We start from the raw sequence: 10,463 nt of genomic DNA on the forward strand, positions 1-10,463 counted from the left end.
CTGACAGCTCCTACCCTCCCCTCCCCATGCTCTGTCAGCAACTTCTCAGGGCTCCTGCCCTCCCCTTTGCTCTCTTCCTTCACAGCTCAGTGGCCATGATCTGAACTGATTAAGACCTCACCCGGCCCCAGTTGCCTTCCACCTCCCTGGACATCTCTTTACAACCCCCTTTCCTCCTAGGATTCACTCTCTTTCTTCCGTAGCATTTCTGAGTGACCACAGGGCAGGATTACCCAGAAGAGTCAGTCTCATTTACTGCAGAGACTGACTGAGACAGTTTTCTGGGATGTTCAGAGCATCTTCTGAGCATCAAGCAGGCACCAGGGAGACCTGCACCCTGTCTCCAAGGGGTCACAGTCGAAGGCCTGGATAGAACAAAAGTCTGACCTTTGGGAGACAGTCCCCTATTGGCTCGGATTCTTTGGAAAACCTTGGATGATATCCCGTGTAATATTGGGAGGAGCTTCAGAGTCAGGTGAGATCTCTAGCTTCTCCATTCAGCATTTGAGATCCCTGGGCAAGTCACTAAAGTTTTCATTTTTGTCACCTGGAAAACAGAGCATTGACCTTACAGGGTTGCTTTAGGGACTGGGTGCTCAAATAAACATTAGAAGAAGGAAGACGTGGCCACACCTGCCTAGCACAGAGCAGGCATGAAGAAAAGGAGATTGCCTTCCCATGATTGAGTATCTTCTGTCTCAAGCCTGCTGCTAAGCTCATGCAGGACACAGAGCTCTCCCTCCTGCCCCACCCCAGCCGCAGACCCGTGAGCCCACTCTGTGCCGGGGACACCTCTTTGGTGCTCATGCCTCCCTTGGGAGATGTTCCTGAGTGGCCCAGTTTTCCATCAGCCATGTCCACTCTTCCTCCTATTTCATCTGTGTTGGGACCCTGTTTTTCTCTGTTCTCTACTCTCCAGGTGAACACCTTGCAAATTCGTTCATCTCATCCTCAGAAAGCAGGAGGGCCCTTGCGCCTGCTCCTCCCGGGTGCCATTTTAAATAGTGACCTCCTGGGGACCACCTTGTGGCATTGGTATCGTTGCTGGTGGACCCTTCAGGAAAGTAGGGCGGCGGGGCATTGGGGCCTCTGTCCCCTTCACTGCCATCTCTGACCAGTTCTGCCCCGACTGGCCTTCCCATCTCCTTGCCCTTGTCTGGCCCTGCGGTCCACCTACTGGCCCCCAGAGTCCAGCATTTGAAAATGTAAGTCTGAGCGCCTCATCCTCATACTTAAGTACATCTGTGATCTCGTTTCCCGGGACAAGACCAGAATCCTTACTGAGGCCTGAGGGGCGGTGGGGACACAGCGCTGCCCAGCCCCAGCCGCTCAGGCACCACCCCTGGCCCCAGCTGCCCTGGAGGGCTTTGTGCAAACCCACCCCAGCACCCTGCTGCCTCTCCCCGCAGGGGTCCGGGGGGATTTTGTGTTTCTGACTGTCTGGACCTGCTTCTTTCTATGAAAAGATTTCAAACTAACATTTTAATCTTTTTCAGTGAGACAGATTTTCTTTGGGCTTTTAATTCTTTTTAAGTCTGTTCGGTTAAGTTTTCTTTTTCTAGGAATTTGTAAATGAGTCCTTTGCTTTTCCATTTTTAAATGTTTGCTGTATCTGTGAACAGTCCTAATATGATTTATGTCTCTTTTTTTAAAATTCTTGATGATGCTTGCCAGAAATTTGTCTATCTGATTAGCTCTTTCAAGGAAACAACCTTTGGCTTTTAAAAAATATTCTTTTACATTATTTTCTTTTGCACTAATTTCTGCCCTTATCTCTGTTATTTGCTTTCTGCTGTTGGTGTATTTTGCTGTTATTTTTCTAACCTCTTTGGTTGGACACTTGGCCAGTTGAATTTGTAGCTATTATTATTATTGTTATTGATGCAAATTTATTTTATTATTATTATCATTATTAATGCAAATGTATGCTACTTCAACTTATTTATTCATAGAAGTCAGGTTAATTGATGTACAGCTTCCATACAGAAAAGTTCATCCCTTTAAAGTGTATACTTCATTGAGTTGTGACAAATACACACAGTTGTGTAAGCATTACCACAAACAAGATCGAGAACATTTCTATCACCCCCTCAAAGTTTCTTTACAACCTTTTGTAATCACTATCTTCCTCCCACTCTGGGTCCTGCACCCATTGACCTGATTTATTTCCCTATATTTGACCTTTTCTACAATGTCTTATAAATGTAAACTTAACAGTAGCATCACTTTGCGTTTGATTGCTTTCATTTCTAATAACATTTGTGAGATTCATCCGTGTCATTGTCATCCAACAGCTCATTCCTTTACACTGCTGAGTAGTATTCCATTTCCCCTGGTATCATAGATGTTTATGGTTTCATTAGTTGATGGACTTACCGATTGCTTTCGTTTGGAGCTGTTAGGAGCAATCTTCTCATGGGCATATGTTTTCCTTTGAGTGACTGCACAGAAGTGGAAACGCGGGCTGCATGGTAAGCGTATGTTTTAACTTTATAAAGACCTCCAAAACTCTTTTCCAAAGTGGCTGTACCATTTTGCATTCTCACCAACGAAGTATAAGAACCCCTGCTGCTCCTCGTTCTCGCTGGTGTTTGGTTTCGTCATCCTGTGTAATTTTAGCCATGCTAGCAGGCGTGTAGTGATGTTTCATTGTAGTTCTAATTTTATTTCCTGTTATGGACTAAACTGTGCCCTCGCCCACCCCCAACTCATGTTGTTAAAGTCCTAACCCCTAGTACCCCAGACCTCAGACTGTGACTGTATTTGGTGACAGGACCTTTAAAAAGTGATTAAGTTAAAAGGAGGCAGTTAGGGTGGACCCTAATCCAATCTGATGGGTGTCCTTATAAGAGGAAATCTGCACACCCAAAAAGACATCAGGTCCAAAGAAGTCATACAGATGGACAAGAGGCAAATGAAAAGAGGCTCAACATCACTCATCATCAGGGAAGTGAAAATCAAAACCGCGATGAGATTGATCATACAGGTGTGGGTCCGAACTGGTCTGGATTCTCAGTCCCTTCTGTTGCTCCGTGTCTAGCCTTCTGCCTGAGCCACCTTGTCTTGATTTCGGGAGCTTGTATAGCAAGAATTTAGGCCAGCTGTGAGATTCTTCCAACCTCTTCTTCTTCTTTTTTTTTCCCAAAATTTTTCAGTTACTTTGGGATCGTTTCCTTTCCAACACAAATTTTAGAATCGGCTTGTTAATTTCTGCACAAATGCTTCCAGAGGTTCTCAACAGGTTTGCTTTGAATCTAGATCAGTTTGGGGAAGAGCTGCCATCTTAACAGTGTGGATTCTTCCAAGTCACACATCTTATATTTCTGTGTAGTTTTACGTCTTCTTTAATTTCTCACATCGATGCTTGGGGCTTTTCAGCATACGGATTTTGCACATATTTTTTTTTTTAGATCTGTCCTAAGTAGCTGATGTTTTTTAATGCTTTGATAAATCATGTTTTAAAAATGTATATTTAATTTTAATGTGTATTTAATTGTTTGCTGCTAACGTTGGAGAAGTCCGGTTACATTTTCCAACATCCACTGCCTTTCCCTCCCTCTCCTGGTTCTTTGCAGCAGTGGACAGAAAGCCTAATTATCGTTCTTTGTGGGGAAGGGGGCAACTAGAACACTCTTCTGGTACCGGTGTGTATTTGCTACCACTCCTTTTCTTTCAAAATTCTTTTTTGAAGGCTTTGATGAGGCTTTGTTCACAACGGTTACATGAGAAGGGAATGCAGAGCCCCAGGCGTCTTCCCTGCCCATGTACCACTCCTCCCTAGCCGGAAAGTGGCCTCAGCATCACCTCCCAGACTCAATTTCAATGATGCCAAGTGTCAGAGAGAAGAAAGAAACCAGCATTGACAGCACCCGCTCATCACGCCTGAATCTGCAGTGCTTTCCAAGGAGCCCACGGACGAGGAGTACGTTGGGTCGCTGACGAAGACCTGAACTGATTTCCTTTACTTGGTTTGGGACAAAAGGAAATCCCATCTGAGACTGATTTTCAGTGAGCTGACTATGAAGACAGGGATTTTGTGAGGTTCTGTGTTTCCTGCGATTTGCAAGAAAAGCCGGCAACGGCAGGAATAAATAAGAGACAGAACATTTGTACAGATGGTGACCCTGAGAATAGGACTTCTCACTGGAGAAGTCTTTTCATCCAAGGGAAAAAAGAAATCTCTTCCTTGACCCCCGTGCCCCACCTTTGCCTTTGCACTGCTGTCTCTGGAGATTTCCCAGTTCGGGTCTCAGGACGGGCAGAGCTCATCTGTAGACTAGTTCTCCCGTCCGGTGTGCAGGTCCGCTGCCCCTCCTCCAGGTGGGAGAACTCCTTCTGACCATCCTTCCAGGCCCCGCTCGGACATTTCTCCTCTGCATTTTCTTGGGTCCCTATCGGCAGGGTGAAGGGCCCCCTCCCTGTCCCCGATCTCCCTGTGCTCAGCATCCCAAATCTCTCTCTCCTTGGAGGAGGGACTGGCCTCTATCATCTCAGGGTTCCTGGTGCCTTCACTGTGCCAGGCACAAATCAAATTTGCTGGGTGAAACTAGAACATTCAGAATGTTGGAGACTGGACTGGACTGGATTCCCAGAAACTGAATACTTCCCTGCCGCAATCAAGTATTCCTCTGAGCCTTTCAGTGCTGGACCCTTCAGAGCTGCATGGATGAGCCCCTGGCTCGATGGTCTTGGAGTTTTCAGGAGCACCTAGCTCAGTAGATGCCGGAAGCAAGATGAGGCTCCTGGAGAACTCATGCCAACGGAGCACAAGATGCAGCATGACTGTAGCGAGGAGGACCCAGACGCTTCCTGGAACCCCTAGTAGGTTCCCAAGCTTTCACTGCGAGTCTATTGGCAGCCCCATTCTAGTAAATTGGAATTCAACTTACACATTGCAAATTAGTTCACTGGGAATGGAGCCCAGGTCTCCAGTGTCGTCATCCAGCACTCTGTCTAGCAGCCAGCACGGGCTAGAGGCAGAGGCAACATGGCAGAGTGAACAGACACAGAGTCCTAGGCCAGAGCAAATCTATATGCAGCCCTGCTCTAGATCAGTTTGGGGGAGAACTGCCATCTGAACAATGTTGGTTCTTCCAAGTCAGTGGCTGTGCTGAGAGGTCGTGGGTGAGCGACTCTGTAACTGAGCAGGACCCTGTGGGGCTTTCCAAGGTCAGACCCCCCCCCCCCGCCCCATATCCTCTGCTGCGGCTCGTCTCTGAAGGACCCAGATGATAGTATCTCAGGTATATTTCCTGAGTGTTTCAGATGCTTAAAACCACCACCAACAGGAAGAAATTAATTATTTGATGATCATGAGCACGTGGTCCCAGACCTTCTGGCGCCTGGGGGTTGACAGCGTTGACTGCCCTGTTACCTCCACATCAACCCATCAGAGAATCATGCACGAGCTGATCCCATACCTGCAACCCTCTTCCCTCACCTGGCCTCTAACTAGGCTTTGCTGAGACCCTTCGGGGAGTTCGGGGTTTTCCTGGGCGCGAGCCACCCGTCCCCCTGGCTCGGCCCTGCAATAAACCTTCCTCTGCTGCGAACTCATGTTTCAGTTTGTTTGTCCTCCTGGTGTGGAGGGCATGCGAACTTGCCTTCAGTCACAGCCTTGCCTCTCCACTTGTCTGCCCGTCTGCAGGAGGGAATGACAGTCAACCTCCTAGACTCACATCGATGCCACTTGAAATTTTGGGCTTGGTGTAGGCGCAGAGTAGGAGCTTAATGACAGCTGTACTATTTTGTTTCCTCTGGCTGCCAAGTTTAAGAAGGGGCTTTGCCTGTGGGTGTGGAGCTACAGGCGGATGCCTGGAATGGTGGGAGGTGGGGAGGTCACACTCCCCTGTGTGCAGCCGCAGAAGGGAGATGGAGGGGTGACGCCTGCAGACGTCTTCCAAAGCACAGTGCTTGGAGCTGGTTCAGGAGCCAGGTTTGGGAGTGTCCAGAGCACTGTAGAGTTGGTCTTTGGTGGTGAGTGTGCCGTCCCTGGCTGTGCTCAAACAGAGATTTCACAGGCACTCGCTGGGAATGGTGGGGAGCGAGTCTTTGGGCATTGTGAAATGATAGGACCAAACAGCCCTAAAAGCTTTTCCAGACCAAGCATTCATACTCATTTCTGTGGAAAGCTGGATAATGGTGCCCAAAGACGCCCACATCCTAATTTCCGGGACCTGTGAATGTTATGCTACATGGTGAAGGGAAGGCAGGGCTGCAGATGGAGTTAAGCTTGCTGACCAGCAGACTGTAACATTGCGAGGTTATCCTGGATTATCTGGGTGGGCCCACAGGAATCACAAGGGCCCTTATGAGTGGAAGAGGGAGGCAGAAGATGAGAGTCAGAGAGATGTAACACAAAGAAGAATCAACGCACCATCTGTGGCTTTGAAGACAGAGGAGGGGCCATGAGCCCAGGGCGGCCAGCGGAAGCTAGAAGGGGCCAGGAAACACTTCCCTCCGAGAGCCTCCAGAAAGGAATGCAGTCTCACTGGCCCCTCGATGTTAGCCCAGTGGGGCTCATTTGAGACTTTTGGGCTCCAGACCTGTAAGATGATAAACTTGTGTTGTCTCCAGACACCAAGTTTATGGTAATTTATTATAGGTGCGACAGGACACGAATCCAATTGCATTTCCTATTTTGTTAGGAGTTCTTGTTTTTAATGGGCGAGTAGCAGCTCCTTCAAAATCCAGAGCTGTGATGGGCGTTTGCAGAGGGTTGGCAATTGCAGGTCAATTACCGTCATTCGACAGGAAGTGAGGTCGTGGTCCAGGCGGCGAGAGCTGAGGGAGGCAGCCTTTCATGGTGGCTGTGAAGCCATCAGAACACTAAGCTTTATAATGACTTAGTCAATGATAAAATAAACAAAACGCACGTCTTGGTTCTTGAGTAGACGATGGTAGCTCAGGCCAGGCCTGGCCGCTTGCAGCAGGGTCCCTGAGGGGTGACGCTACACTTTGTGATTAGGGTGGGGGAGGTTCTCAGAGCCGGATGGCCCTTTGTCCTTTCGCCCAACAGCTCAGTCCTTGCTTGAATGCCGCCTCTGTCATGTCCTAGCAAGGGGTCCAGGGCAAGTCACAGCCTGACGGTAGCCCCTCCCTCCTGGGGTCTGTGTGCGCATTCCCAAGGTGAACCGCATCCAGGGTGCCTCGTCAGGGCTTGGATGATACAGCAAGGGCACTGATTGTCTGGGCCCCAAAGTATTCTCCCCAGACGTCCCGTGGGGTTACTGCTGTGATCACAGCTTTGACGTCAGGGGTCAGAGGGCCAGGCCCTGAATTCCCGGGTCTTGTGGCGCTAGATTTGGCTAATGGCTCACTCTCAGCTCACTGGCCCCTCCCCTCACCCATGCCCCACCCCCAACACACCTCCTTACACACCTGTGATGGGACCTAAGGCAGCTGTCTGCCCAGGGACCCCTGCTGTCCACACGATGTATGGTTTCCTGTATTTGGCCCACACCCCCTTTTCTCTGCTCATATCTAGCTATCAGCCTGCTTTCACAGTAGAGAGGCAGAGGTTTGCCCAAGGACACACAGCATTGGAAGACAAAGCCAGGAACCCGAGCCCAGACTCATGCTCATGACCCCTCCATCCCACCCCGTCCAGGTGAGCCTTACCTGCAGCGAGTCATCTCTGAGGCATCTTTGGAAAGCCTGCTACTGTCTGAAGGGCCAGCTGCAGAGGCTGGGTAGTGGGAAACTCAGTTCTGTCTCTCTACGTTGTTGTTGTTGTTGTTGTTGTTGTTGTTGTTGTGGGGGAGGTAATTAGGTTTATTTATTTATCTATTTATTTTTTTAATGGAGGTACTGGGGATTCAAACCCAGGATCTCATGCGTGCTAAGCACACACTCTACCACTGAGTTATACCCTCCCCTTCTGTCTCTATTTTTAAGCTTCTTTTGGTGGCAGATCCTGTGTCTGGTGCCGGGGACACTGAGACCAGCAGGCCACTATCTGTCCGAGGAGCATGCCACATGCTGGCTGGAGGGAGATAGTCAGGACGTTGCTGGGAGAAGGGACAGTGTGGCTGTGAGAGCACAAAGCAAAGTAATTATTCCTGCAAAGGGCCTGGTCTTGCAGGATGAGGAGAGGGGCCATGGGAGGCAAAGAGGTGAGGAGGGAGGGGCCTCTGAAAGAGAAGTGTGTCCCAGGAGGGGAGGGGAAGGCTGCGAGGCCGTCAAGGACCATTTGGGCCCCACGTTCTAGGCGGGAGATGCTGAGCCATGAGGCTGTGGGGGCAGGTGGAGGCTGGACCAGAGGGCTTCATGTGCCATGTGGACCCAAGCCTGGGGCTCTCTAGTACCCCCGGGAACTTTCAAAATGACAAATTTATAGGTTCCTTCAAAGCCCTGCTGAGTCAGACTGTCCAGAGCAAGGCAGGACACGCCTGGGGAGGCATTAAGTGCCAGTGGACGCATCTGTGTTAAATGGGGGGTGACACTCGGCAATTTGGCCTCAAAAAGAATCATTCTGGACAAATCCGAGCCTAACCAGGGAGTCATGTGGTTAGAGGCAGAGAGAATACCAGGGGCCAGCACCCCACATTTCTGAAGGCAAGTTTGGGTGACTGACACACAGTGAGGCCAAAAAAGCCAAAAAGTCAGAGTGTGGGGCAGAGAAAGGTTTACTGAAGGGCTGAACAAGGAGGATGAGTGGCTCATGGCCCCAAAGCCCCGAACTCCCCAAAGGGTTTCAACAAAACCTTTTTAAAGTTCGGATGAAGACGGGTGTCCTAGGGTATGCGACCAGCTCGCGGCGGAGTATTCTCTGACTCCTCCCACTTAACACAGCTGATCCCTGGAAGCTGGGGGCACCTGGCCCCCAGAGCGCTTGCAGGGAGTCGTCCCCTCCCAGGACGGCTTAGGGGTGGTTGCCATGGCAGCAGATTTGTGCTCCTTTCTTGCTTTCAAAGAAAGCGGGGCTGCCCAGAAAATGAGGGGGCCTCCTTTCTAGAAGGTTGAGGCCTTGGTTCCCCACTCTCCCCTCCTCCTCTGAGAATGCACTGGACCTCATTATGCTGCTCAGCCTTTCATGTTATAATTTGGGGGACAAAAGGGAAGCACAAGATGGATGGGAGCCCTTTCATTTCTTGGCATCACGGCCGAGCATGAACTTGCTTTTCAGGCTGTGATGAGTTTGTTCAAGTTCAGGCCCACAAAGTCAAGTTCAGTTCTACTCCTGTGGGTTAAAAGCCTCGCTTTGGTTTAATTTTAGCAACTAACTAACTAACCAACTAACTTCTTCCCTCCCTTTCTTTCCTTCTACAGACCTCCACTAAACTTTTGTGCCACAGAGCCCTGTTCCGGCTGAGATTACAGAGCTGCAGAAAGAAGACATAAAGCTTGATGCCACGATGCTCACGACTGAGTGTGACCCAGACAGGAAAGGATGCACTTGGACAAGAAGCCCTAAGTGCTGTGATGGAGCAGGCATTTACCTGGCTGCTGTGGGAAGCCAAAATGAGAAGGACCTGGAAACCCCCGAGTGCCTGTGAGCTGTGCCTGGGGTGTGTCTGTCTCCTGGTGGACCGCAAGGGAGGGTCTTTAGGGGGCTGCATGGAGTGCCCAAGATCTAGGTTGGGGGCTGTAGGAGGTCAGTGGAGAAGGTGTGGGATGAGCTGGGCAGTGTCAGTGTGGCAGCCTCCACCGTCAGAAGACTGAGTTATTCAGATAAGGCACCCAGGTCTTATCTCATGGCCCTCGGAAGCCACTGAAGGATTCTGAGCAGAGGAATGCCATGGTCAGATGTGGTAGCTGCATGGAAGAGGGACTTGGAGGGGCCTAGACTGGGGCCTGGGGGCCAGCTGGGTAGGCTGAAGGTTGAGGGAGGAGAGGACAAGGAGGCCGGGGTGGTGGGGATGGAATGTGTGCCCTTTCTCCCTCTGCTCATTCATCCAACAAGAGACACCCAGCTCTGCTCCGTCTCAGGCCTGAACAGGTGCCCCTTACTCAGAAATCATATCATTTAACCCTGTCAACACCCAGGAAGGGATGAGGACTTCACTCCTCATTTTACAGATGAAGAAACCTAGCCTTGCAGAGACTGAGAAAAAGTCACATGCACAGTGAGTGGCAGAGTAACAGTGGGAACCCAGGAAAATGTCCCCCCAGAGCCAGGGGCAAGGAGCATGGAATTTTCCACAGCACTGCATCTTGTTCTCAGTAACAGAAGAAGGGTTGGGAGGAGTGGACAAGCGCCTCCTCTCCTGCTGAAGGCAAGGCCACCAGCCCTACTCAGCCTCTGAGCCGGGCCCATCCAGGCCTGCTCGCACGGCCGGCTGACCCCCCTTGGTCTCTGCGGAGGCCACATGCCCCATCCTGAAGCCTGACTTCACAAGTGCTTTTGGGGAATTGTGAGCTAATTTACCAAACGTAGGTGCTCCCTTTCCAAGGGACCCCAATTCTTGGACTTAAATGCCTATAGCTCCCACAGGTCCTTAAGGAATGAGGCTGACATGGGA

The sequence above is a fragment of the Camelus ferus genome, chromosome 5, assembly GCF_009834535.1.
Source record: "Camelus ferus isolate YT-003-E chromosome 5, BCGSAC_Cfer_1.0, whole genome shotgun sequence".
NCBI classification, from domain to species: Eukaryota; Metazoa; Chordata; class Mammalia; order Artiodactyla; family Camelidae; genus Camelus; species Camelus ferus.